We start from the raw sequence: 23,076 nt of genomic DNA, 5'->3' as shown, positions 1-23,076 counted from the left end.
GGTTGCTTTTCTGGGTGCCTGATGCCCTTTGCCGGCATTCAGAAGTTGTTTTGTGGAATTTACTCGGCATTTAAATGTTCTTTTAATGAATTTGTGGGGGAGAAAGTGTTCTCCCCGTCCTACTCCTCCGCCATCTTAGCTCCTCCCAGGGACCTCATATTTAAAAAGCAGGGGAAAAAATGCCTTTCCTGGTTCTCTTGCAGGCTTGCAGGCTTTGGTATTTCCTTTGTTCTCTTGTATCAGTGGAAAGTTCCTTTGTGAGATTCTTAAAGAAGATTTATGGTCACACTGTTGCCTTTCTTGCATCAGTGGAAAGTTCCTACTACTCCTTGCTTGCTCACCTGCTTGGAAGAGGAAGTAGGGGCATTATCTTAATCTGGCTCTGTCTTATTCTTAAGGGACTTGGGCCTTCTAAGTGTTCCCACATTGCTCTCAGCATGATGTAATCTCTAATAGGTGAGGACAGGCTCTTTCAGCGTCCCTTCTCCACTTTTCTCTTTCCTCCAGCTGCTGTGTGTCTTCACCCGTGTTCTGAAGACAATAGAACTTTCTTCCCTTCCCCCTCCCATCCTCCCTCCTTCTCCGAGGTATGGGAGTTAGTGGGGCAAGATCTGGTTGGGACTTCCTGTCTTTCTCAGGTCTCAGGCTTGTACTGTGAGGAAGGATTTCTCTGGTCTACATACTTGATTCCAGTCTTTCAGGAGCCCTTGGTGAGGTACATGGAAAAACGTGAATTTCCGTTGTCTGTGGATCCTAAGGGTTTTATATATTCACACCAGCCTTTAGGAATTTATTAACAGTTTTAGCTGAATTATTCTTACTGTCTTGTGCAGCATCTGGCATCTGTCCCAAATAAACAAGGATTTGTTTTTCTTATTTCCTTGGAGGAATATGTCTTTCCTTAGGTTTTGGGTTAATTGGTGGTCCTGATACTTCAGTATTGTGATGGTTTCAAGACAAGTTGTGATTTTGCTTATCCAGCTTTTAAAAATTACAAGTATTCAAGTGAAGCTCTTTCTGGCTTTCTATTTTCTAATCTTAATTTTCCCAAAAGTTTTCTTCTTTGAATTATCTCAAGATAATTTCTGATTAGTTATATACCAAGAAATAAGAAAATAAATAGCCTAAATGCATCTATCCAGGTGATAAGTAGCATAAACAAATATTTGCTGCTGCTGCTGAATGGCAACCCACTCCAGTATTCTTGCCTGGAGAATCCCAAGGGCAGGAGAGCCTGGTGGGCTGATGTCTATGGGGTCACACAGAGTTGGACACGACTGAAGTGACTTAGCAGCAGCAGCACGTGTCCGACTCTGTGAGACCCCATAGACGGCGGCCCACCAGGCTCCCCCGTCCCTGGGATTCTCCAGGCAAGAACACTGGAGTGGGTTGCCATTTCCTTCTCCAATGCATGAAAGTGAAAATGAAAGTGAAGTCGCTCAGTCGTGTCCGACTCTTAGCGACCCCATGGACTGCAGCCTACCAGGCTCCTCTATCCATGGGATTTTCCAGGCAAGAGTACTGGAGTGGGATGCCATTGCCTTCTCCAAAAAAAATATTTAAGAGACTTTAAATAGTTATAAACACCATGAATGAGGGAGATCAGCATTTCAAGCAGAGAGCAGCATATGATAAAGCAAGCATGGAACATTCAGGGAAGACCAATAAGAAGAGAATCTTGTATAAATAACTCCAGAATATTCTATTCACTTTACTTCCCACATATTATTACTAGTTTCTTATTATGTGTTGACCTAAAACAAATAGATGACCAGATGTATCCCCAGACAAGATGGGTTTATTCAGGAAGAACAAAGCATTGCAATTTGGCATCTGCAATCATGGTGAGCCATGTGAAATCCTGAGAACCTCCACTTTGGGTTTCCTGACTTTATTTAATTAATTTATTTAATTGTTTATTAATTTTTACATCATTAATAAGAGATTTACAGCAGCAGGATCCTTTGTGTAAACATCATACTTATTAACATGTACTTCAGTTCAAAAAAAAAAAAAAAAACCCTAAAGTTTCTCATTTCATCAAGTAAGGTTTTTTGCTGTTGTTCAGTTGCTAAGTCGGATCTGACTTTGGGACCAATGGGCTACAGTACACCAGGCTTCCTGTCCTTCACTATTTCCCAGAGTTTGCTCAAACTCATGACTATCTCATCCTCTGTCACCCTTTCTCCTTTTGCCTTCAATCTTTCCCAGCATCAGGGTCTTTTCCAGTGAATCAGCCCTTTGCATCAGGTGGCCAAAGTCTTGGAGCTTCAACTTCAGCATCAGTCCATCAAATGAATATTCAGGGTTGATTTCCTTTAGGATTGACTGGTTTTGATCTCCTTGCTTTCCAAAGGACTCTCAGGAGTCTTTTCTAGCACCACAATTTGAAAGCACCAGTTCTTTGGTGCTCAACCTTCTGTATGGTCCAACTCTCACACCTATACATGATTACTGGAAAATCCATAGCTTTGACTCTACGGAGCTTGGTCAGCAAAGTGATGTCTTTGTTTTTTAATATGCTGTCTAGGTTTGTTTTAACTTTCCTTTCAAGGAGCAAGCATCTTTTAATTTCATGGCTGCATTCACCATCCACAGTGATTTTGGAGCCCAAGAAAGTAAAATCTGTCACTGCTTCTACTTTTTCTTCTTCTATTTGCCGTGAAGTGATGGGCCCAGATGCCATGATTTTAGTTCTTGAATGTTGAGTTGTAAGCCAGCTTTTTCACTCTCCTCTTTCACCTTCCTCAAAAGGCTCTTTAGTTCCTCTTCAGTTTCTGACATTAGGGTGGTGACATCTGCATATCTGAGGTTGTTGATATTTCTCCCAGAAATCTTGATTCCAGCTTGTCATTCATTTAGCCTGACATTTTGCATGAGGTACTCTGCATATAAGTTAAATAAACTGGGTGACAATATACAGCCTATGGTACTCCTTTCCTAATTTTGAACCAGTCAGCTGTTCCATGTAAGGTTCTCACTGTTGACCCACATATAAGTGGACCTTAAGAAGCATTACTACAAAGCTAGTAGTGGAGGTGATGGAATTCCAGCTGAGTTATTAACTAAAAGAGGATGCTGTTAAAGTGCTGCACTCAATATGTCAGTAAATTTGAAAAACTCAACAGTGGCCACAGGTCTGGAAAGAATGTTTTCATTAGTTGAAAGGATGTTCAAACCTTGATTCAATATCTAACTTAATTGCAGTTTTGGCCTTCATCAGAAATGTAATCATAATCAACCATTTTGTAATTTTGAATTGGCACCGATGAGATAATCTTCCAGGTAGGCCCTCTCCACCTTCCAGAGGAAGAAGAGGCAATGTACATGATAAAATTCTTGCCATTCCCTTTCCCTCAAAAATATGTCCTGGCTTAAAATAACCTTTTCTTTTCTTTTGAAAATTGCTCCTCTGCACCACCTTTCTTCCTATAAAAACCCTCCATTTTAAACTGTTCCTCTGTATACCCTTCCATCTGCTAGAAAGAATGCTGCCCAATTCATGAATCATCGAATAAAGTCCATTAGATTTTCAAATTTATTCAGTGAAAACAATTTTTTAAACAGGCTATAGTTCAAATACCTCAAGGCAATCTCTGAAGACAAGATTCTGTTGGGTAAACAAAAGAGTTAAGGGCCACCATTTTGGCAAATGTTTCAAGGACTTTGTTGTTGTTTGTTTAGAGTTTATACTTTATAATAAGTCTCAGCACACCAAGATTTACAATTCTTGTTTTAGATGTTTTTTCTCCCAAGGAATTTAAAACGTCCTTGAATAAAGTGATTGTATTTTCAGCCACTACATAACACAATTCACAGGTGTAATAGACGTTTGGTTTAGGCAGAGGCTAACTGATTCTTTGGTGAGTGAATATATGTCCATATAGGTCAAATAGAGGAGGTTTTTCTTTACATGTTTCAATATTTCTGTGGTCTTTGTGATGGCTACTGGCTATTCCCTAAGAATAATGAAGAATATGTATCAATTTATACTGTTTCTCAGAGAACTCATAGGGGATTCTGAAAAAGCTAATAAAGGAACCAAGACAAGTCAGAGATATGAATGAGGTGGGGTGAAGGTGAGAAAGAGGAAGAGAATATTTGAGGAAATATTCAGAAAAGCAAGCGAAAGACTAACTGACGGAAAAGAGCAGGGGCATGAGAGTATTAGATTTGATGCTAAGAAGATGTTTAGTTTCATTCTTTTATTGTATGAATGAGAAAAGAGGCCTTACAAATACATTGACTTTCTAACAAGATTTGGTCCATAGCAGTTAAATTATAGAAAGGTGAGCAGAATGGATGTTGGTGACAAGGAGAGAAACTGGAATCCAGAGAGGAGTATCAGAACTGGAAGGGAAATGAATATCTGAGTATGTGGTCCAGGGCTTAGGGAAGGAGCAAGCTTTCTTTTTTCAGTCAGGGAGTAAAGGAAAGGTTTGCCTGTTGGCAGGAAGAGGAAGTCAGAACAGAGGTGTTTTGGGGTAGGTTTGTTTAGAACAGAAATCAAAGACCTACTTTTCTGTGAGAAAGGACATCTGCAAATGAGATGCTGTTTCTGCAACTTTCATTGTTCCTTACTCTCCTCCCAGGTGGTGACAATGAAGAGGGTAAGAGCTCTTATCCAGGAAGATGTGTGTGTGTGTGTGTGTGTGTGTGCGCGCGCACACGTGCACACATGCGTGCATGCATGTGTGCCTGTGTAATGGTTTCCCCAAGCTGGAGATTGAGAGTTATCAGCCCAGTTCCATTCTAAGTATCCCTGACTCCAGGTCTCTGTGCTCTCTTGAAGGCTGCGTATAACTAACTCTTGGAACCCTGGGGCAGCCAAATGTCCACTGAGATATCGATGGCTTGCCTTTTCTATTATATACCAAGTTTCCCCTCTTTGGTACCTTTCTTTCTCCATTCTCTCTCCTTCCCAATGTCCCTTCTCATTCTCTTTGTTCTTTTCCCACAGGCTTCCAGGAGCCAATCTCCTTCTAATACATTTGGATTTTATGATTTTACCACCATCCCTGGGTACAAAATCTGGGCTCAGCTTAGTTGGGTGACTTGCAGACTCATGGCTGGAAAAGCAGCTCTCACACAGTCATTTACCTTTGGCCTTGGTCCAAGGGCCACTTCAACAATGAGTTAATAGAACTGCAAAGTGTGTCTCACAGGAGATTCACTATAGTTTTGCAGGTATTTTACAACAGTGCCAATAAATGGCAACTTGAATGTAAGTTCAGTTCCCTCAATGGGGATTGGGGGTACAGTGCGAGGTGTGTGTGTGTATCTCTGAGTTTCTTATTTCTCTAATATACATCCTCCAATCAATTTCCACTCAATTCTGAATCTTACCTCTCCCTACCATGGAAGAGCAGTTGGGCAAGGGATGTAATCCAGATCCTGTCTTCCCATAATGTTCAAGGCTTCTGCTACTTACTTATACATTTCCCTCTCATTGGCTTGTGATTTATTATATTCCAACAGTGGTTACCTGTGACAGCCCCTTTCACTCGACTCTGACTAGATATCTTCAGTTTCCTCACTCTATGATGGACTCCTTAAAGTGTGACTTTCCTCCCCATTCAATCTCTTCAGCCATCTCTTTTTACACACTCAATATAACCTATTGCATTCCACTCACTCTTGATTATTATACTCCCCATTGTCTCACACTAAGTCCTTCCTTATTATACTGTTATCTATTATCCACATTCTTTATATTGCCTTCTTCAAACACTTCTCCTCATGCCATTCATCTCTTTCTCAATTTCTAACTACCACCAATTTCCTTTTCTTTGAACTTTTCTCAAGCCAATCTTGCTTCATTTCCTCAAATCTTCTAAACTTCTTATTTTTGCTTCCATCATCTTTTGATTTGCTTTTTCCTTTTATTGTCCTCTTTTCTCTGATTGGTAACTACTCTTCCCTAGATCCCTTTGAAATACAGATAACAGAAGGCTGTGAGTTGCATGCTGGTGAAGCCTCAATAGACTTTGTGTAGTTTGCTTATCAAGGATCAGAACTGCTGAGCTTCCAGACAAGTCATGTTGGTCAGCAGACTATTCAGCTTTTACGGACACACCCAGGAAATACATAAGCTGCTGAATGACATCTGCCCATGTTTCCTCTTGGGTCTTCTTGAGGCAGGAAAGGCATATCTCCAGAGATGAGGTCAGTCCTGCACCCTCTCTCCACAAATTTTTTTCTGCTAAAATCACACCTCATCTTCCTAACAAGGAGCCAAGTAGGGGAGGGGATAATGGGTGACGACTGCTAACGGTGGGAAAAAAGTATGTTCATCTAAAGTGACATGAAGCTCTGAACCTCTGAGTCTGGACTAGAGTCCTCATCTGACTATTTTCTCTGTCCTATGCAGTAAGACAAGAGGCCTGGCTCTCCCTTGGTCCCAGTCCTGGCCCTGTCCATCTGTTGCTGGTTTGTCATGCCTCTGGCTTCTACCCAAAGCCCATTTGGGTGATGTGGATGTGGGGTGAGCATGAGCAATAGGGCACTCAGAAAAGTGATGTCTTGGCTAAAGCTGATGGGACATGGTATTTTCGGGTTTCCTCGGATGTGGAAGCCAGTGAGGCATCTGGCCTGAGTTGCCAGGTGAGGCACAGCAGTCTAGGAGGCCAGAACATCATCCTCTACTGGGGTGAAGAAGAACTGGAGCCCTGCTGGGATGGGAATAGGTGGTCCTCAAGTAGAGCAGGAGAGCTAGATGAAAAATTGGGGGATTCTGGGCTTCCCTGGTGGCTCAGAGGTTAAAGTGTCTGCCTCCAATGCGTGGAAACCTGGGTTCTATCCCTGGGTTGGGAAGACCCCCTAGAGCAGGAAATGGCAACCCACTCCAGTATTCTTGCCTGAAGAATCCCATGGATGGAGGAGCTTGGTAGGCTACAGTCCACTGGGTCGCAAAGAGTCGGACATGACTGAGTGACTTCACTTTCCCTTTTACAGGGACTCCAGACACAAAAGGAATAAAAATAAGAAATATGGGAGTTGAAAATGAGAGCCCCATATAGGAAGGAGGTTATATGGAGTCATCACTGATGAGGGATAGGAGAGGAAATAGGGAAGAAGGAGATTGTTGAGACAGATACTTGAATAACAAATCAAGAGCACAGAAATGCAGTAAAACAGTGGGTCAGTTTGAGAGGACACCCTTGTGTGCATATCCATCCGCAGATCATCACTGCTCTGTGGGTTGGATCATTTTGACAGTGATTGTGCCCCTGGTACTCCTAACAGATCTTGCATTTTGGCTCAGGAAGCACTGGTGAGTTTTTGTGTCCATTTTTCCTACCCTTTCCCTCAGTCTCCACTTGCTGGCCCATTTTTTTTTTTCTCTCTATTTTCTCAGTTTTCCTTCTCCCAGCCCCTTTCTTCTTATCTATCAGCCCCTTCCTTCTCATCTCCATTCCATGTAGAATGACTTCCATCTCTATGCTCATCAGGACACACTGTGAACCCCCAAGCACTCTTCTCCCTTTGGAAGGATATTCCAGCAGCTCAAGAGCTCAGGACACATGTAGACATAGGACAGTGATGTTGACCTTTCCACTCTCCTTTTATACCTGTTTTGGTTGTTGTTTATTTCTACCGAATGGTCGATATAAGCTAAATGTAATTTTGCAGAATTATTTTTCTATCCTGTGTTATAAGGCTTTAAAATTCATAATTTAAATTCTGAATGAAATTAAGCCCAAGGGCCCTTCATGTATTTAGATGTGAATAGACCATCAGGCTTATTTCAGGTATCACTTCCTGAAGAAGACCTTCCCTGATCCACAAGCGGGAGCTGTCTCTGCCTTATCTAAAGTGCTATCACAATTTAACTGGATTTTGCTAAATCTTCTCCTCATTTTAGACCTTTTGTTGTGGCTATATATGTTCCTTTTCCCTTTTAATTTTTAAGCCTTTTGAGAGCAACATCCACCTTTTTTTTTACTATTTGTATCCCTGCCAAATTGTCTTACCTGCATGCACTATTGCTCTCAGTAAAAGTCTGTGTTGAATTTGCACCAAATTTATAGTCTTCTAAAACTCTTTTCCTTTATGCCATCTTTGTTGTGTTGAGACATCTGATGCTTGTCTGGTTAGAAGTCTCACTTTGGCAAGAAATTTTGCACTTTCCTAGTTATTTAGTGATTTCTTTGAGTTGAAACAGATGCAATTTTCCATTGACCACTCTTTTTAAAAAAATTTTGGTTTTACAGAAGTATAGTTGATTTCCAATTTTGTGTGAATTTCTGCTCTAAAGCAGTGTTATTCAGTTCTTATATATATATATATAAGATTCTTATATATATATATATAAAATAATATGATAAGGAATATATTTCATATTACATATATTTTATTTATTTATAATATATTAATTATTATATATTACTTAATTAATATATATTAATATATATTTCTTTTGTTTGCATGTGTGTGTTTATTTTTTAACTTTATAATATTGTATTGGTTTTGCAATACATCAACATGAATCCACCACAGGTATACACGTGTTCCCCATCCTTAATCCTCCTCCCTCCTCCCTCCCCGTACCATCCCTCTGGGTCGTCCAAGTACACCAGCCCCAAGCATCCAGTATCATGCATCGAACCTGAACTGGCGACTCGCTTCCTACATGATATTATACATGTTTCAATACCATTCTCCCAAATCATCCCTCCCTCTCCCTCTCCCACAGAGTCCAAAAGACTGTTCTATACATCACTGTCTCTTTTACTGTCTTATATACAGGGTTATTTGTACCATCTTTCTAAATTCCATATATATGCATTAGTATACTGTATTGGTGTTTTTCTTTCTGGCTTACTTCACTCTGTATAATAGACTCCAGTTTCATCCATCTCATTAGGACTGATTCAAATGTATTCTTTTTAATGGCTGAGTACAGTGGAAGTGAGAAATAGATTTAAGGGCCTAGATCTGATAGATAGAGTGCCTGATGAACTATGGAATGAGGTTCGTGACATTGTACAGGAGACAGGGATCAAGACCATCCCCATGGAAAAGAAATGCAAAAAAGCAAAATGGCTGTCTGGGGAGGCCTTACAAATAGCTGTGAAAAGAAGAGAAGCGAAAAGCAAAGGAGAAAAGGAAACATATAAGCATCTGAATGCAGAGTTCCAAAGAATAGCAGGAAGAGATAAGAAAGCCTTCGTCAGTGATCAATGCGAAGATATAGAGGAAAACAACAGAATGGGAAAGACTAGAGATCTCTTCAAGAAAATTAGAGATACCAAGGGAACATTTCATGCAAAGATGGGCTTGATAAAGGACAGAAATGGTATGGACCTAACAGAAGCAGAAGATATTAAGAAGAGATGGCAAGAATACACAGAAGAACTGTACAAAAAAGATCTTCACAACCCAGATAATCACGATGGTGTGATCACTACCTAGAGCCAGACATCCTGGAATGTGAAGTCAAGTGGGCCTTAGAAAGCATCACTATGAACAAAGCTAGTGAGGGTGATGGAATTCCAGTTGAGCTATTTCAAATCCTGAAAGACGATGCTGTGAAAGTGCTGCACTCAATATGCCAGCAAATTTGGAAAACTCAGCAGTGGCCACAGGACTGGAAAAGGTCAGTTTTCATTCCAATCCCAAAGAAAGGCAATACCAAAGAAGGCTCAAACTACTGCACAATTGCACTCATCTCACACGCTAGTAAAGTAATGCTCAAAATTCTCCAAGCCAGGCTTCAGCAATATGTGAACCATGAACTTCCTGATGTTCAAGCTGGTTTTAGAAAAGGCAGAGGAACCAGAGATCAAATTGCCAACATCTGCTGGATCATGGAAAAAGCAAGAGAGTTCCAGAAAAACATCTATTTCTGCTTTATTGACTATGCAAAAGCCTTTGACTGTGTGGATCACAATAAACTATGGAAAATTCTGAAAGAGATGGGAATACCAGACCACGTGATCTGCCTCTTGAGAAATTTGTATGCAGGTCAGGAAGCAACAGTTAGAACTGGACATGGAACAACAGACTGGTTCCAAATAGGAAAAGTAGTATGTCAAGGCTGTATATTGTCACCCTGCTTATTTAACTTCTTTGCAGAGTACATCATGAGGAATACTGGACTGGAAGAAACACAAGCTGGAATCAAGTTTTCTGGGAGAAATCTCAATAACCTCAGAAATGCAGATGAGACCACCCTTATGGCAGAAAGTGAGGAGGAACTAAAAAGCCTCTTGATGAAAGTGAAAGTGGAGAGTGAAAAAGTTGGCTTAAAGCTCAACATTCAGAAAACGAAGATCATGGCATCTGGTCCTGTCACTTCATGGGAAATAGATGGGGAAACAGTGGAAACAGTGTCAGACTTTATTTTTTTGGGCTCCAAAATCACTGCAGATGGTGACTGCAGCCATGAAATTAAAAGACGCTTACTCCTTGGAAGAAAAGTTATAACCAACCTAGATAGCATATTGAAAACCAGAGACGTTACTTTGCCAACAAAGGTCCGTCTAGTCAAGGCTATGGTTTTTCCAGTGGTCATGTATGGATGTGAGAGTTGGACTGTGAAGAAGGCTGAGCACTGAAGAATTGATGCTTTTGAACTGTGGTGTTGGAGAAGACTCTTGAGAGTCCCTTGGATTGCAAGGAGATCCAACCAGTCCATTCTGAAGGAAATCAGCCCTGGTATTTCTTTGGAAGGAATGATGCTAAAGTTGAAACTGCAGTACTTTGGCCACCTCATGTGAAGAGTTGACTCATTGGAAAAGACTTATGCTAGGAGGGATTGAGGGCAGGAGGAGAAGGGGACGGCAGAGGATGAGATGGCTGGATGGCATCACTGACTCAATGGACTTGAGTCTGGGTGAACTCCGGGAGTTGGTGATGGACAGGGAGGCCTGGCGTGCTGCAATTCATGGGCTTGCAAAGAGTCGGACACGATTGAGTAACTGAATTGAACTGAATACTCCATTGTGTATATGTACCACAGCTTTCTTATCCTTTCATCTGCTGATGGACATCTAGGTTGCTTCCATACCCTGGCTATTATAAACAGTGCTGTGATGAACATTGGGGTACACGTGTCTCTTTCAGTTCAGGTTTTCTCAATGTGTATGCCCAGCAGTGGGATTGCTTGGTCATAAGGCAGTTCTATTTCCAGTTTTTTAAAGTAATCTCCACACTGTTGTCCACAATGGCTGTACTAGTTTGCATTCCCACCAACAGTATAAGAGGGTTCTCTTTTCTCCACACCCCCTCCAGCATTTATTACTTATAAACTTTTGGATAGCAGCCATTCTGACTGGCGTGAAATGGTACCTCATTGTGGTTTTGATTTGCATTTCAGCAGGTAAAGGAACACAATAAATGCCCACCAAACCAGACAAAAGAGGGGCAGATAGGGAGTCTACCTGAAAAAGGATTCAGAATAATGATAGTAAAAATGATCCAAAATCCTGAAAACAAAATGGAATTACAGATAAATAGTCTGGAGACAAGGATTGAGAGGATGCAAGAAATGTTTAACAAAGACCTAGAAGAAATAAAAAAGAGTCAATCAATAATGAATAATGTAATAACTGAGAATCAAAAACACTCTGGAGGGAATCAATAGTAGAATAACTGAGGCAGAAGATAGGATAAGTGAGGTGGAAGATAGAATGGTGGAAATAAGAAGAGAGGAAAAAGAAAAAAGAATTAACAGATGTGAGGACAACCTGAGAGACCTCTGGGACAATGTCAAATGCCCCAACATTTGAATCACAGGAGTCCCAGAAGAAAAAGACAAAAAGAAAGGCCTTGAGAAAATACTTTAGGATATAATAGTTGAAAACTTCCCTAAAATGGGGAAGGAAATAGCCACTCTAATCCAAGAAACCCAGAGTCCCAAACAAGATAAACCCAAGGCAAAACACTCAAGACACATATTAATCAAATTAATGAAGATCAAACACAAAGAACAAATATTAAAAGCATCATGGGGAAAACAGCAAATAACAAACAAGGGGATTCCCATAAGGATAACAGCTGATCTTTCAATAGAAACTCTTTAGGCCAGAAGGGAATGGCAGGACATACTTAAAGTGATGAAAGAGAAAAACCTACAACCCAGATTACTACCCAGCAAGGATCTCATTCAAATATAAAGGAGAAATCAAAAGCTTTACAGGCAAGCAAAAGCTGAGAGAATTCAGCACCACCAAACCAGCTCTTCAACAAATGCTAAAGGATCTTCTCTAGACATGAAACACAGAAAAAGTTTATAAACTTGAACCCAAAACAACAAAGTAAATGGCAACGGGATCATACTTATCAATAATTACCTTAAACGTGAATGAGCTGAATGCCCAAACCAAAAGACAAAGGCTAGCTGAATGGATAAAAAAATAAGACCCCTATATATGCTGCCTATAAGAGACCCACCTGAAAACAAGGGACATATACAAATTGAAAGTGAAGGGCTGGAAAAAGATATTTCACACAAATGGAGACCAAAAGAAAGCAAGAGTAACAATACTCATATCAGATAAAATAGACTTTAAAATAAAGGCCGTGAAAAGAAACAAAGAAGGATACTATGTAATGATCAAAGAGTCAATGCAAGAAGAAGATTTAATAATTATAAATATATATGCACCCAACATAGGAACACCACAATATGTAAGGCAAATGCTAACAAATATGAAACGGGAAATTAACAGTAAAACAATAATAGTGGGAGACTTTAATACCCCACTCACACTTATGGATAGATCAACTAAACAGAAAATTAACATGGAAACACAAACTTTAAATGATACAATGGACAAGTTGCTGCTGCTGCTGCTAAGTCTCTTCAGTCGTGTCCATCTCTGTGCGACCCCAGAGATGGCAGCCCACCAGGCTCCACCGTCCCTGGGATTCTCCAGGCAAGAGTGCTGGAGTAGGTTGCCATTTCCTTCTCCAATACATGAAAGTGAAAAATGAAAGTGAAGTCGCTCAGTCGTGTCCGATCTTTGCCACCACATGGACTGAAGCCTACCAGGTTCCTCCATCCATGGGGTTTTCCACGCAAGAGTGCTGGAGTGGGTTGCCATTGCCTTCTCCAAATGGGCCAGTTAGACTTAATTGATATCTATAAGACATTTCACACCAAAACAGTGAATTTCACCTTTTTCTCAAGTGCACATGGCATCTTCTCCAGGATAGATCACATCCTGGGCCATAAATCTAGCCTTGGTAAGTTCAGAAAAATTGAAATCATCCAAGTATCTTTTCTGATCACAATGCAGTAAGATTAGATGTCAAATACAGGAAAAAGACTATTGAAAGTACAAACATATGGAGGCTAAACAACAGACTTCTGAATAACCAACAAATCACAGAAGAAATCAAGAAAGAAATCAAAATATGCATAGAATTGAATGAAAGTGAAAACACAACAATCCAAAACCTATGGGACTCAGTAAAAGCAGTGCTAAGGGGAAGGATCATAGCAATTCATGCCTACCTCAAGAAACAAGAGAAAAGGCAAATAAACAATCTAACTCTACACCTAAAGCAACTAGAAAAGGAAGAAGTGAAGAACCCAAGATCATAAAAATTAGGCAGAAATAAGTGAAAAAGAAAGAAAGAAGACCATAGAAAAAATAACAAAGCTAAAAGCTGGTTCCTTGAGAAGATAACTAAAATACACAAAACATTAACCAGACTCATCAAGAAACAAAGGGAGAAGAATCAAATCAACAAAATTAGAAATGAAAATGGAGAAATGACAACAGACAACACAGAAATACAGAGGATCATAAGAAACTACTATCAGCAACTATATGCCAATATAATGGACAACTTGGAAGAAATGGACAAATTCTTAGAAAAGTATAACTTTCCAAAACTGAACCAGGAAGAAATAGAAAATCTTAACAGACCCATCACAAGCACAGAAATTGAAATTGTAATCTGAAATCTTTCAAAAAACAAAAGCCCAGTACCAGATGGCTTCACAGCTGAATTCTACAAAAAATTTAGAGAAGAGCTAGCACCTGTCCTACTCAAACTCTTCCAGAAAACGGCAGAGGAAGGTAAACTTCCAAACTCATTCTATGTGGCCACCATCACCCTAATACCAAAACCTGACAAAGATGCCACAAAAAAATAAAACTACAGGCCAATATCACTGACGAGCATAGATGCAATAATCCTTAACAAAATTCTAGCAAACAGAATCCAACAACATATTAAAAAGATCATACCTCATGACCAAGTGGGCTTTATCCCAGGGATGCAAGGATTCTTCAATATCCACAAACCAATCAATGTGATATATCACAATAACAAATTGAAAAATAAAAACCATACAGTTATCTCAATAGATGCAGGCAAAGCGTTTGACAAAATTCAACATCTGTTTGTGATAAAAACCCTCCAGAAAGTAGGAATAGAAGGAACATGCCTCAACATAATGAAAACTGTATATGAAAAACCCACATCAAACATTATCCTCAATGGTTAAAAATTGAAAGCAGTTCCCCTAAAGTCAGGAACAAGACAAGGGTGCCTACTCTCACCACTACTATTCAACATAGTTTTGGAAGTTTTAGCCACAGCAATCAGAGAAGAAAAATAAATAAATGGAATCCAGATTGGAAAAGAAGAAGTAAAACTCACTATTTGCAAATGACATGATCCTATACATAGAAAACCCTTTAGATTCAACCAGAAAATCACTACAGCTAATCAATGAATATGCTAAAGTTTCAGGATATAAAATTAACACACAGAAATCCCTTGCATTCCTATACAGTATCAATGAGAAAACAGAAAGATAAATTAAGGAAACAATTCCATTCACCACTGCAATGAAAAAAATAAAATACTTAGAAATGAATCTACCTAAAGAAACAAAAGACCTATATATAGAAAACTATAAAACACTGATGAAAGAAATCAAAGAGGACACAAATAGATGGAGAAATATACCATGTTCATGGATTGGAAGAATCAATATAGTGAAAATGAGTATACTACCCAAAGCAATCTATAGATTCAATGCAATCCCTATCAAGCTACCAACGGTATTTTTCAGAGAACTAGAACAAATAATTTCACAATTTGTATGGAAATATAAAAAACTTCGAATAGCCAAAGCAATCTTGAGAAAGAAGAATGGAACTGGAGGAATCAACCTGCCTGACTTCAGGCTCTGCTACAAAGCTAGTCATCAAGACAGTATGGTACTGGCACAAGGACAGAAATACAGATCAATGGAACAAAACAGAAAGCCCAGAGATAAATCCATGCACCTATGGACACCTTATCTTTGACAGAGGAGGCAAGAATATACAATGGAGAAAAGACAATCTCTTTAACAAGTGGTGCTGGGAAAACTGGTCAACCATTTGTAAAAGAATGAAACTAGAACACTTTCTAACACCATACACAGAAATAAACTCAAAATGGATTAAAGATCTAAATGTAAGGCCAGAAACTATAAAACTCCTAAAGGAAAACATAGGCAGACCACTCTCCGACGTAAATCACAGCAGGATCCTCTATGATCCACCTCCCAGAATATTGGAAATAAAAGAAAAAATAAACAAATGGGACCTAATTAAACTTAAAAGCTTTTGCACAACAAAGGAAACTCTAAGCAAGACAGCCTTCAGAATGGGAGAAAATAACAGCAAGTGAAGCACCTGGGAAAGAACTAATCTCCAAAATATACAAGCAGCTCCTGCAGCTCAATTCCAGAAAAATAAACGACCCAATAAAAAAAATGGGCCAAAGAAATAAACAGACATTTCTCCAAAGAAGACATACAGATGGCTAACAAACACATGAAATATGCTCACCATCACTCATTATCAGAGAAATGCAAATCAAAACCACAATGAGATACCATCTTATGCCAGTCAGAATGGCTGCTATCAAAAAGTCTACAAACAATAAATTCTGGAGAGAGTGTGGAGAAAAAGGAACACTTTTAAATTGCTGGTGGGAATGCAAACTAGTACAGCCACTATGGAGAACAGTGTGGAGATTCCTTAAAAAACTGGAAATAGAACTGCCATACAACCCAGCAATCCCACTGCTGGGCATACACACTGAGGAAACCAGAATTGAAAGAGACATATGTACCCCAATGTTCATTGCAGCACTGTACAATAGCCAGGACATGGAAGCAACCTAGATGTCTATCGGCAGATGAACAGATAAGAAAGCTGTGGTACATACACATAATGGAATATTACTCAGCCATTAAAAAGAATACATTTGAATCAGTTCTAATGAGATGAATGAAATTGGAGCCTATTGTATAGAGTAAAGTAAGTCAGAGAGAAAAACACCAATACAGCATGCTGTTAAGTCACTTCAGTCGTGTCCGACTCTGTGCGACCCCATAGACGGCAGCCTACCAGGATCCCCTGTCCCTGGGATTCTCCAGGCAAGAACACTGGAGTGGGTTGCCATTTCCTTCTCCAATGCATGAAGGTGAAAAGTAAAAGTGAAGTCACCCAGTCATCTCCGACTCTTCGCAACCCCATGGATTGCAGCCCACCAGGCTCTTCCGCCCATGGGATTTTCCAGGCAAGAGTACTGGAGTAGGGTGCCATTTCCTTCTCCACCAATACAGCATATTAACGCATATATATGGAATTTAGAAAGATGGTAATGATGACCCTATATGCGAGACAGCAAAAGAGACACAGATGTAAAGAACAGTCTTTTGGACTCTGTGGGAGAAGGCGAGGGTGGGATGATTTGAGAGGGTAGCCTTGAAACGTGTATATTATCATGTGTGAAGTGGATCACTGGTCCAGGTTAGACGCATGAGACAGGGTGCTTAGGGCTGGTGCAGTAGGATGACCCTGGGGGATAGGATGGGGAGGGAGGTGGGAGGGGGGTTCTGGTTGGGAACACATGTGCACCCATGGCTGATTCATGTCGATGTATGGCAAAAATCACTACAATATTGTAAAGTATTTAGCCTCCAATTAAAATAAATAAGTTAAATTTAAAATAAAAAAGAATATAATCAATCTGATTTTGGTGTTGACTATCTGGTTATGTCCATTTGTAGAGTCTTCTCTTGTGTTGTTGGAAAAGGGTGTTTGCTATGACCAGTGCATTCTTCTGGCAAAACTCTATTAGCCTTTGTTAATAATTTGTTATTATTAGCCTTTGTTAATCATACATAATGGTCTGCCTCAAGGGGCCTTACCTCTCTGTGTGACTGTTAAAGTGCCTTTGTTTAGCTCACAAAGTGATAATCTGACTCCACTCACTCGTGAATGGCTATAAAAACAAGAGATTAACACACCCCTTCCAAAGGCTCGCCCTTCTGGGAGATATTCTGCAAGACTGTAGACGCTTTTTACTTTACTTCCCTGCCTCTCCCTCTCTATTCTGCCTTTTGACTTTAGTTCTTCAATGCTTCTCTCTCTGACTCTATGAAAGAACTTGGTTTCCAGGCCCCAGTAAGATGGTTACTTTGAGGCATTAGTCTGCTGTCTTCTTGGTCAGCTGGCTTTCTGAACAAAGTCATGTTTCTTGCCTCAACACATCATCTCTCAGATTCATTGGCCTGTTGTGTGATAAGCAGAGTAAGCTTGGAGTCAGTAACACCAGGATTTCTCTCCAGTTCTTCTTTCTTTTGGGGCCCATATTGCTTTTGGAGTGAGTCACAATAACGTGACTTGCTTTAGCCAAAAAAATGTTAGCATAAGAAATGTGTATCACTTCTAGATGGAATAAACATGTCAAACTCTTCCATTCTCCATGCTCTGTGTCCCTGTCCCAGCAAACCCTGAAGCCTTGCGTTGAGGTGGTTGCACCACAAGATGGACCAAAGTGGACCATGGAGTGACTATGATGAACAAAGCCCCTCTGATGACCAGTGTAGGAAACGTAGTATGAATGAAAAAAAGAAAACTCAAAACTGATTATAAGCCACTGAGATTTGGAGATGATTTGTTTACAGCAGTATAATTTAACATAATATGACTAATACACTGATCAACAGAAAATATATGTAGGGACCAGGCAACTAATAACCAAAACCCTGAAGTGTCACAAAAAGGAAATATCTCTGTAGGCTACAGTGGTCATACAAGGCAATACTGGTCAACTGGAATAATTGGACATAGACCAGATGCAGTTTAGCAGAGAAAAAAATTAAGGATTATGCACTTGGAGTTGAAAAGTAAATACATTCAAGGGCAAGATGTTGGCTACTCAAAGGCAATTGAGTGGAAAATTAAAAGTATAGCTTTATTTAATAGCCAGCTGACTGGCAGGAATTGTCACAACTCTGCAGTTCTGTTTACTGAAAAAAAAAAAAATACAAGCAGAAAACTGTGGCAAATGAGAAGCATGTTTGTATCATGAGGTAACTGCTATACTGGTCCACACAGATCAGAACTGTTATGAAGCTGGGCCAGTTCTGGTCTCCATTGCTCAATGGGGTTGAGAGAATATGGAAAGAGTTCAGAGTAAAAGCAAAATAGTCAATCAGTGACCAGCAAAGAAGGGCTAAAGACCTGCGATTATTTACCCTAGAGAGAAAAAGCTACAGGATCACTTGAGAAGCATCAACATTGAGCATAGACTTCAGAAGTGTCACAGTATAGAGGATGATGGCTATTTTTTTCTCTGCTGCCAAGAACACAAAAAGAATGGCCTCATTAGTGTTAAGCAAAAGGAAGAATTTCCTGACCCCAAGGCTTGTTTGACCCCAGATAGGATGGGAGATTTATCTCTAGAGGACATGACAAAAATCATTGTTCTTTTGAATGTAATGGAATCCTTGGGTCCTTCCCAAAGTAAAGGGATGGAAGATTTTACATCTCTTTTCTGCTATGACCCAGGTGATGGATGATGTTCACCATGGGATACACTCCCATGGGCATGCTGATATTTTGAACAACTCTCAATATGCTACTGGTGACTGCATCCTTTTCCTTCTCTCAAGAAAACATCAGATAACAAGAGAGAGTCATGTTGTGATCAGGATCACTGCAAACCCTCTTTTTTGAAAAAAAGGTAAATGTAAGTGTCCATTTTTTTAACTTTTGTTTTTAAAAATTAAAAAAAAAAGAAAGAAATACCGAGTCTTGGACCTCACCTTAGACGTCCTAATTCATAATCTGCATTTCTGCAAAATCAGAAGGAGTTCATAAGTGCATTAAAATTTTAGAGTCACTGATATGGGTGACATCTGAGAGGTAGTAGTGGGAGTGCATCTCTGAAATGAAGCTGATCAAGAAAAGACGAGTCTTGATCCTCAGGACTGAAGTGAGATCAAGGCAATGAGACTATGTAGAACATGTTCTTGTTCTGTTAAAGTCACAGGGAATGCTGACTTAGAGATTAAAAGATATATACATTTCCAAATAATTTATTGTATGCAGTATTTCTTTATAATAAAATACTAGCTAAGAAGTGTTTAACCTTGTCATAATCCTGGGTAACATGGACATAAATTTCTTTGGCTTTTAGGTACACAGCTTGCCCTCCACTATATTTTTAAAACAACAGACAAATAAAAACCAGCCATGACATCATGAATTCACAAGTCTAACTCCTTTCCCATATTTTCATCATAGCATTATAGATAGTATTTTAGCACTTTCTGGAGTGTCTCCATATACAGATAAATGAATTTCCTCTTCTTTTTCTGTTGATTCCTTAACACTGAACTCATGGCTTAAAACCCTACAATTCATACCTGAACAAATCTCATCTACATGTGTATTTTCTCCATAAGGCATATACCAGCCTTCTTGTGCTTAGCAACACTTGACAACACTGTGGCATTTTGATTTAGGGCTGCTTTAAGCAGCAAAATCATCAAAACAAAGAAAACAACAAATGTGGCACTAAACAGACAGTAAAAAGGACACATTTGAAGTTTGAGAACTGAAAAAAAAAAGACAGAACATCACCTTGTGCAACCTCATCTGGGAACTAGTTAGGCGGGTGGCATTTTGAACCACTCTAAACATGTCCATGAATGACTATGAAAGCATTGTGAGTATTGTTTTGATGGTTACAGGTAAATTTTTGCAGGTAGGCCAACTAGCACATGCCGAATTGGAGAATGTTGAAAATCGATTCTTCATGACTAATGCCCCAAAAAACAGAATGAGTTAAGCTATCCATGTCTAGATTTCAATTATTTTAGGATCCATTAATTAATCAAATACTTATTAGACACTTACCACGCAGCAGGGACACAGTGAGTACAAAGTAGTGGGGTGTAGGGAAATAGTAATTAGCTAAGATGGCGGTGGTCAGGCTCTCTCACCCCACATCCTCTCGCTCTCACTCTACATTCTGTAAATAATGACTTTGCATGGTCATGTAACAGCTGAGGTCATTTATAACAATGTGCACATGCATCATGATGTACTCACTTGGCCACTTGCCACCTTTGGTCTGTATACCTATATAAGCACCACCTGAAAAGCCCTTGTGACTGCCTCTGCTGTGTCAGCCATGTTTGGATTGCTGCTGCGGCAGCCACTGAGAATAAAACATGTCTGCAGTTCCTATGGCTTCCTACATTTTCTTCCATTTTCAGCACTCATGCCTCGTCTGCCCTGGGTTCAGTGAACAATGAGACATGGGAAGAGAAAGATCATCATTGTCTTCTGAGCTGGAAAGTTTTGCCTTGCTAATTTGATTTCACGGTTTACTGTTTTCATAGTTTGTTGTTTCTTAGTTTCTTAGTACAGCAACTTATTTGGGTTGAACTAAGAAGGCAATGGCAACCCACTCCAGTGTTCTTGCCTGGAGAATCCCAGGGATGGGGGAGCCTGGTGGGCTGCCATCTATGGGGTCGCACAGAGTCGGACATGACTGAAGCGACTTAGCAGCAGCAGCAGCAACAGCAGCAGGGAAAGGCAGCTTATCCTAAGTTGATTGCTTTAAATTGGTTAGGGGTCTGAGAGAGGAGGCCCAGGGAATGCAGAACATCTGGAGGGACCAAGTGCAGGTGGCTGTTTTTGAAAAACGAAGTTGTGATGGGAGAGGGAGCAAAGGTGAAGAATATGGGATAGGGGAGGGCAAACAAAGGAGCTGCTGCAATCTTCCTACCTGCATTACAGTGGTTAGTTACTTCTCTAGGTTTGAATCTACCTCGTCACACTTGCATAGCAGCTGTGTGGTGTTTGGTTTGTTGACTCCACCCTCATCTGTAGTTCTGGACTCGGATCAGCCTAAAGCCATTCTGAGAAAGCATCCTTGACAATGCATTAAAAGATGGACAGGTAACTTATAGTTTAAGTCAATCATCATATACATCCATGATTAGAGTGATGGTTCAGGGTGAAGCATTTACTCTATGAAGCCCAATTCTTGAGTTTCACAGTGGGATAAAGATATGTTCTCTCTGGTCCTGGATGTTATGGTGTGGGGTGTAAAGTTTGCAACAACTACAACTATTTGTCCAGCACAAGATAAACAAGCCCAAGGAAGAAATAATGCATACAATAAAGCAGGTCATTGTACCACTGAAATTTGATAGAAGGGTAGGTCTAAAGTGTTCTCACCACAAAAACAAACAAAAAAAGAAAATGGTAATTCTTTGAGGTGGTGAATATATTATTTAGCTTGATAGTATTGATCATTTCACAGTTTATATGTATATAAAATATCTAGTTGTATACTTCAAATATGTACAACTTTCATTTGTCAGTTATACTTCATTAGAATAGAAAACAACATCTACAACAAAACATTAAGAAAAAGAAGACAGAGACAACTGACCACAGAAGAGTCCAGATTCAGTTCAGTTCAGTTGCTCAGTCGTGTCCGACTCTTTGCAACCCCATGAACCACAGCACACCAGGCCTCCCTATCTATCACCAACTGCTGGAGTCTACCCAAACCCATGTCCATCGAGTTGGTGATGTCATCCAATCATCTCATCCTCTGTCGTCCCCTTCTCCTCCTGCCCTCAACCTTTCCCAGCATCAGGGTCTTTTCCAATGAGTCAGTTCTTTGCATCGGGTGGCCAAAGTACTGGAGTTTCAGCTTCAGCATCAGTCCTTCCAATGAACACCCAGGACTCATCTCCTTTATGATGGACTGGTTGGATCTCCTTGCAGTCCAAGGGACTCTCAAGAGTCTTCTCCAACACCACAGTTCAAAAGCATCAGCTTTCTTTATAGTCCGACTCTCACATCCATACATGACCACTGGAAAAACCATAGCCTTGATTAGATGGACCTTTGTTGACAAAGTAACATCTCTGCTTTTTAATATGCTGTCTAGGTTGGTCATAACCTTCCTTCCAAGGAGTAAGCATCTTTTAATTTCATGGCTGCAATCACCATCTGCTGAGTCCAGATTAACCTGTAGCTAAAGCCTGAATGACCCTGGGCTTTTCATTTGCATCATTCAATAAATCCCATTTTGTTTCAGTCTCACCAGTTGGATTTTTCTCTCATTAGTGACAAAAGCATCCTCTCTGACATACATGAACTTCAGGGGACTCTCAGCTAATTTTTACTCTTACTTGAAAGATTCCTCTTCACTTCCATCTTTTTCCCCCCATCTAGTCTTTAAAATTGATTTCTTAACCTTTTGTTTTAAAAAAACAAACAAACAAACAAACATGTGTTTTCACCTTGTTAAACTCTTAAACTGTCTTGTTAACTATGACATCTGGGTCAATCCTCCTCCTGGACTCTTCTCATATATTTCTAACAAACCACCAATCAGGGATCAAAGTGCTGGTCCTGCTGCTGTGTGAGTGACTTGGAAAGGCTCCTTGCTCCTTGTTGTGTTCTTTAGTTAAATGGGGACAAAAATCTATACTCTCAGGGTTTTCATCGGGATGAAAAGACAATCTAACACCAGTGTTGAATAAATGTGAAATGCCGTTATTTTAACAGTTAAATAATCAAAATGCAAGATACTTTCCTTGGATTTACTCCTAAAAAATGTTTGTTCATTTGTTCATTCATTCATTGATCACATATTCAGCTGTTAATATTTTTATGTTAAACATATTCATTCAGAGAGTTTTTAAAATATGAGAATCAACTGGGTCTCTAGGTATTTAAAACACAGTGAGTAATTTCTTCCTCCAAACTTATTTCTGTTTTGATGTCTATATTT

At 39.8% G+C, this 23,076-nt stretch overlaps 1 pseudogene; it reads left to right on the top strand.

The window, feature by feature from the left end:
- Positions 1-1,792: 1,792 nt before the first annotated feature.
- On the top strand, positions 1,793-21,199 carry LOC123334194 (annotated as a pseudogene).
- Positions 21,200-23,076: the final 1,877 nt, after the last annotated feature.

The sequence above is a fragment of the Bubalus bubalis genome, chromosome 6 (assembly GCF_019923935.1).
Source record: "Bubalus bubalis isolate 160015118507 breed Murrah chromosome 6, NDDB_SH_1, whole genome shotgun sequence".
Classification (NCBI taxonomy): domain Eukaryota; kingdom Metazoa; phylum Chordata; class Mammalia; order Artiodactyla; family Bovidae; genus Bubalus; species Bubalus bubalis.
This window is presented reverse-complemented; position numbering and strand designations above follow the sequence as displayed.